The 6,809-nt window shown below is 41.7% G+C and overlaps 1 long non-coding RNA gene across 1 annotated transcript; it reads right to left on the bottom strand.

Annotated features, from left to right (window-relative positions):
- Positions 1-2,268: 2,268 nt before the first annotated feature.
- Positions 2,269-6,024, bottom strand: LOC109979024 (uncharacterized). Its single transcript, XR_010664751.1, has 2 exons — positions 3,621-6,024; positions 2,269-3,516 (listed from the first exon to the last, which is right to left on the bottom strand). It is a non-coding gene; the product is annotated as an uncharacterized lncRNA (long non-coding RNA).
- Positions 6,025-6,809: the final 785 nt, after the last annotated feature.

Genomic DNA, 6,809 nt, shown 5'->3' with positions numbered 1-6,809 from the left:
AATAGGGATGGATCATCTGCTTTGACGAGTGGAATGACTTTAGCCCATTTTAATTGATCGGGAAATACACCAGTTTCAAGAGAAAGATTAAAAATATGAAGGATTGGTTTGGTTATGTATGGAATGCATTTTTTAAAGATTGAAGATTTCAGCTCATCATGACCTGGAGCAGTTGATTTGAGTTTGTTAACGGCATCCACAAGTTCAGACTCAGTGATGGGAGATAATACAAAGGAAGAGGAGGGTCTCTTAATACCAGAAATAGATAATGAAATCTGTGACATTTTGTCTGCAAGCGAAGGACCAATATTCACAAAACAATTATTAAATTCATTGGCTATTTCAAAAGAATCAGTAATAATTTTGTCATCCCCTTTGAATTCGCTTTGAACATTAGCATTGACAGTATTTTTATTAATAATTTCATTAATGATCTTCCATGCAGTTTTCATACCTTTCTGATAATCACAACATTTATTTTCGTAGAACTTCCGTTTCGATGAACGCAGTAAGTGATTCAATTTATTTCTGGATGTTTTGTAGCGTTTCAAAAACAGGGGTGAGGGATTAGTAAGGTAGTCCCGATACAGTTTATTCTTCTTGGCAATAGAACGCTTTAAGCTGTTTGTTAACCAGGTTTTGCTTGGGTTGGTGGAATTTTTTCTTCTTTGAAATGGAAAAGTCTCATCAAAGATCTTAAAAAATATAGCATGGAAGATGTTATACCCAAGTTGAGTGTCATGTTCATCTTCAACCACAGACCAACTGACTGCAGACAGTCTGTCAATAAATGTATCAATATTTCTGTTACTAAAATTTCTGAGAACCATCTCATTAACAAGAGTACCTTTGAGGGTTCAAAATAAAATACAGGAAGATGGTCAGATAAGTCACAGCAAGAAATACCAGGAGTCCCAGAGACACAAGTGGAATTTGTAAATATATTATCAATCAGTTTCATTATTAGCAGTAATTCTTGTTGCTTTGGTTATGAGAGGGACAAAAGACAAGGCATTACGATGGTCAATAAATTGTGATGATTGGCTATTTAGGAGGTTGATATTGAAATCACCCATAATATAGCATGTTTTTTTCTCGTTTGCAATCTTACCTAGAGCATGATAAAAACAATCAATGAAGTGATTTAAGTTGGAATTTGGTGGTCTATAAATGAAGCCAACAATAACCTTTTTTCTAGAGAAAGGCTCAACAAGCTCTAAGAAGAAGCCTCGGCTTCATCTTCAACCAAAGAAACAAGATCATTTCAGAGGGAAGACTGAATGTTCTCTTTAGCAAAGAGGGATACACCACCTCCACTTCGATTTAGTCTAAAATAAGGATAGTAATGATAACCATGCATAGAGAACATAGACACTTTCTGGCTGGTTAGCCAAGTTTCAGTCAAACCAATTACTGAAAAATGTATAGGGAGTACAGAAAGATAGTCAATAAGACTATCAAATTGTTTAGGTAGACTGCGAGTATTTAGGTGGAACAAGGAAAAAATATTATCATTAGTTATATTTTTCTCCTGCTGCTGCTGCTGTGAGGCCTGGTAGCTGCTGCTGCTGTGAGGCCTGGTGGCTGCTGCTGCTGCTGTGAGGCCTGGAGGCTGCTGCTGCTGTGAGGCCTGGTAGCTGCTGCTGTGAGGCCTGGAGGCTGCTGCTGCTGTGAGGCCTGGTAGCTGCTGCTGCTGTGAGGCCTGGAGGCTGCTGCTGTGAGGCCTGGTAGCTGCTGCTGCTGTGAGACCTGGAGGCTGCTGCTGCTGTGAGGCCTGGAGGCTGCTGCTGCTGTGAGGCCTGGTAGCTGCTGCTGCTGTGAGGCCTGGAGGCTGCTGCTGCTGTGAGGCCTGGAGGCTGCTGCTGCTGTGAGGCCTGGTAGCTGCTGCTGCTGTGAGGCCTGGTAGCTGCTGCTGCTGTGAGGCCTGGTAGCTGCTGCTGCTGTGAAGCTCAGGATTGTTGCAATTTCAGAGGGATTACATCGGTGCTGCTGCTGCTCAGGTGTGCTGAGCAGCATTGAGCATGACTCAACATTCCTGAGTCATATATTATTTCAGTGCAATGGGGTCTCAAAAATCATCTTTCAATAACGTAACAAAAGTTGACATCAACAGTAAGTGCATCAACTTATATTCATATATATTTTTAATGCATTTCTACTCTGCCCTCATTCCATGACATATTTCAAATAAGCATGCATCTTTCTCCAAATCCACTGTGTCATCACCTGGCTCCATGGCCATGACAAATACTAAAAGGAACAGCCCAATTTGAAGAAAACAATGATTTATTTGCACAACCAGCCACAACCATAGCACAAACAAACGAGTCAAAGTTTAGGCCAAAGAGAGAGCGGCAGAATCCACCCTGGGTTGGGGCTTTTATGCCCTGCCAGACACAGGCCCAGGTGCCCTCGATTGGACATCCAACTCCTCTACTAGAACTAGGGGGGACAGAATCAATTAGTAAGATCTTGACTAAGGCAGTGACCGTCACAACTGATCCTCACCCACAGGTTGGTCAGTATGCTATGAAGTTCTGTCTTAATGAGATATTTGTGGCCTCTCCTGCTGGCGCACAATAGACTGAATGTCAATGTCAATGTTAGTACATCCAATCTGCATGAGGTGGAACAGTGTCTCATCTGTCAGTCTGTTTCTCTCTTTAGATTTGATGTGCTTCATTGTTGAGAAGTTGCTCTCACAGATGTAAGTGCTCCCAAATATGCTGGCCGTTGAGAGTGCAAAATCCCTGAGGAGTGGAAAGCGTGACTCGGGTAGTAGTCTCCAGAAGGAGATTCCCCTCTCTTGGCGCTTTGCTTGGAAGAAGGGGTCTGACTGTAGTTCACACAGTTGAAGCTGCAGCTCAGGGGGCTGCGCACTGACAGCAGCAGAGAGCGGGTCAGTGAATAACACCATGCGTGGCTTCATGGTGTAGAAATCTTGAAAGCGGTTCTTAAACTGCTGCTGCAGTTTTTCTATCTGTACTTGAGAAGTGTTTTCTGGCATTCGGGGGCATCTTTGCACATCTGTTCAAATGAGCGGAGGTGTGCCAAATTTGGAGGGTCAGATGAAAAGTCTTCTTTAAACAGGGTTAGTTTACTCTGAAATGCGTTCACGTGTGCATATAGATCCGACACAGTCTGGCTTCTTCCCTGCAACTGCATATTCAGGTGATTAAGATGTGAGGTAATGTCTGCAAGGAAAGCCATGTCGAAGAGAAACTCTGTATCCCTGAGTTTACTGCAGTAAGCACTTGTATCGCATCGGATGCTGTCCTCCAAGAACACTGGGATTTCAGCGAGCAGCGCAAAAAACCTCTCTAGGCGTTTCCCACGGCTCATCCACCTTACCTCTGTGTGCATCTGTAAATCCCCATACACAGCGCTCACTTCATCCAAAAAGGCTACAAACGTCTTATGATTGAGAGACCTGTTCCCTCCTCGAATGAGATTGGTAACCTTGGTAACTAAATCCATGACATGGCTGAAGTTCATTGACTTGGCACAGAGGGCCTCCTGTAATATCAAAATAAAAGGATTTAGCTACATTTTAGCCTGTGATAAAAATTCTCACAAAGAATACCCACATTCTATTAATAGCTAGCAACAACGTTACCCACCTGATGTATGATGCAGTGCAGTATTGGACAGTCAACGCCACTCTGTTGGAGGAGCCCGGCGAATCCAGTGTGTTTTCCTTGCATTGACGGCGCACCATCGGTAACAACAGCTGATAGCTTGTCGAAGCCTCCATACTCACTCACAACACTTTGAACAGCGTTGAAAATATCCCGTCCCTTGGTAGTGTCATGCAAAGCCACCAGTTTCAATAACTCCTCGTGCACTTCAAATGAACTGTCAATGGCTCGTGCATAAATAAGAAGCTGGCTAACATCCGTCACATCCATACTCTCATCCAACGCTAAGGAAAAGTACTTGCAGTCATGCATGACTTCTTTAAGCTTTACCTCAACATGATTTTGAATATCGAAAATTCTTCTGGTCACTGTGCGTCAGGACAGAGAGATCGTTTCAAAATTCTTAGCCATGTTATCGTCTCCAAAAGCTTTAGCCATCTCTACTGCACACCGCTTCACTATTTTGCCATCTGAATAGGGCTTCTTTGCTTTAGCAAGCTCAAGGGAAACAGCGTAACACACCTTGAGAGATGACTCCTGTATAGTCGTGGCTTTGGTAAAAAAGCTCTGCTGATGGTGTATTTTTCCTCTGAGGTCAGCGACGATAGCGACTCTTGCAGCTCCGTTGTATTTGTCATATTTGTCTTTGTGCGTGGTGTTGTAGTGGCGACTCAAGTTGAAATCCTTCATAGCCGATTTTGTTTCCAGGCACACTAAACACAAAGGTTTGCCTTTGAATTCTGTAAAAAGATAATCTGTTTCCCATCTTGGCTGGAAAACACTTTTGGCCGCTCATGTCTCTTTATCCCGCTAGAAGAGGAGGCCCAGGAGGTCAACACAAGACCATGTGCAGAGGACGCCCTCTATTGGTGGGCAGCATGAATTACAGCTGGGGTCTTGTTCAAATGAGATGCTGGTTTCCAGCGACAGTGACTCCAATAATTTATTGATTTTTGTAAATTGACTCGCGGGCCACACAGAATGAGGACGGGGGCCGCCAGTTGTCCATCCCTGTTCCACAACATCCCTTCTTCCCCTTTCTCTCCCCTCACTACACAGCTCACTCCTCCCTGAACAGCGCCCACTAGGTGGCCTACCTAATAACAGGATATTAACATTACTGTAAACACTTGTAACCAACATTATAGCAATCATTTAAGAACATACTAAAGTTATGTCTGCATAGAGAAAGAACATAATAAACACATGTTTCTAACTTATTTGCATATCCCATTTTCACTCTTACACTACTAACTCGGTCACATTGACTCAGACAGGTTGTGAATGAAAGTGAAAGTTAACTCCGCTTGTTTGAGCCCATGACAGAGCATTGGGAGACACTCAGGACTTTATTTATTTATCACAGTAGTGTTAAACCTTCAGATGATCAGATTATTTTTATATATTTTTTTGGGTAATGTGAAGTTTTAAGAACAAGTGTATACAAGTGTATACTCTTCTTACCAAAGTCCATAACTCTGTACAACAGCTCACCTCATGCGAGCAGAGAACTGTCATCATGATAATATCTGTCTCTCCATACTGTAATCTGTTCTGCACATGTTAAATTTACAAATTATCCCTACACTCATGTTCACTTCATTTGTCTGTCTACTCACTGTTATATTGTATAGTTTCTGCTGATAATATGTCTACACTCATGCACTTTAACTTATGTCAATACTGTCCATTTACTACTCTGTTTTTGCACATTTACATTTAATCTTTTATATTTAAGACTAGTAATGCTAAGTTAAATCCTGGTGGTATATATTCTCATTCTTAGTTCTGATATTTTTAGTGCTTATTTACTTTGTATTTAATATTATATTGTGTTTAAATTTGCTAATATTGTGTTTTTTGCTCATATTGTGAGTTTGGACAACCTCCTGCTGTAACGCCACAATTTCCCAGTTTGGGATCAATAAAGTCATTCTATTCTATTCTATTCTATACATTTGTGAGAGTTTAAAGGTCAGATACAGGGATAATCTGGAGTTTGTAGGGATGTAGTTGAGTCTTGTTGTGCTTTTGTTCTGTATGGCTGCTCTGGGATTTAATAAAAAGTCCTAATCCAGATATAAATATAGTTTAATATAAGTTATAGTGAGTAAATGTGGTGAGGTGCTCTCCTGTCCTGCAGTAACTCAATGTGCTCTGTGATGATCAGATATTTAAATACACGTGTGCACAATCATAACATTGAATAATGTTATTAAATCAGATGAAGGAGGACGTCTTATACCTTTTTGAAGTACTTATCATTTTCTTCTTTTATCACTTTCTGCATGTGTTGTGTATAACTCTTCAGTAGAGGTCTACACACAGGTCTTAGCACAGATTAGGCCGACTGTCAGGACAATCACTGACACACAAAAGATGGTTTGAATGAAATAACATCAGATCACACTTTACAGATCCAGCTTTATCTGACAGGTTCAATGATCCTGAACTAGTTTGGAGCTTTGGACGCTGAAAACTGCTGGAACAAGAGAAATGTGACACCTTTGTTGATGTTTGAACACCTGATGCTGTGTTTCATTTTGCTCTGCTTTTAGTGCTGAGTAAACTCTGCTCCAATCCTCACTCATGGTTTGAGAAGATCGTAAGGTTTTAAAAGATATCACTATATCACACAAACAAAGCTTTATAAGAGTTCTTTTATCTAAATAACTTGAACCTGCATTCTTTCTAATGACCAGCAGGGGGCAACTCCACTGGTGGCAAACAGAGAACTGGACTGTATGGAAGCAGTTAATAATGAACGAGCTCTGAGACAGAGAAAAGTTAAGATGACTAAGGACCCATGACTGACTGATTGTCTTTTCTTCATTTCATCTGAGGTGAGGTAGTTTGGGTTTTTCATTCAGATGATTTGTGTTTTATTGTTACGTTCAACGGGATGAGGGGAGAAACAATAAAATAAAACCAAGGAGGAATTAAGTGTAAGAATAAGATATGACTCCGTACAGACTCGACCATCTTCTCAGATTCCACCATCAGATGATTTGGGAGCTGACTGTGCCCTGGGAAGATCACATGGAGGAGGCTTACGAGAGGAAGCTGGCCAAATACCGGGAGCTGGTGGAGCAGTGTAGAGAGGGCGAGGCTGGCGGGCTCTTTGTGAGCCGATTGAAGTGGGCTGTCGGGGGTTTGCTGGGCGCTCTATCT

Source organism: Labrus bergylta, chromosome 19, assembly GCF_963930695.1.
Source record: "Labrus bergylta chromosome 19, fLabBer1.1, whole genome shotgun sequence".
In the NCBI taxonomy this organism is placed as follows: Eukaryota; Metazoa; Chordata; class Actinopteri; order Labriformes; family Labridae; genus Labrus; species Labrus bergylta.
Note: the sequence above shows the minus strand (reverse complement) of the source record. Positions and strands in the feature narration are given on the sequence as shown.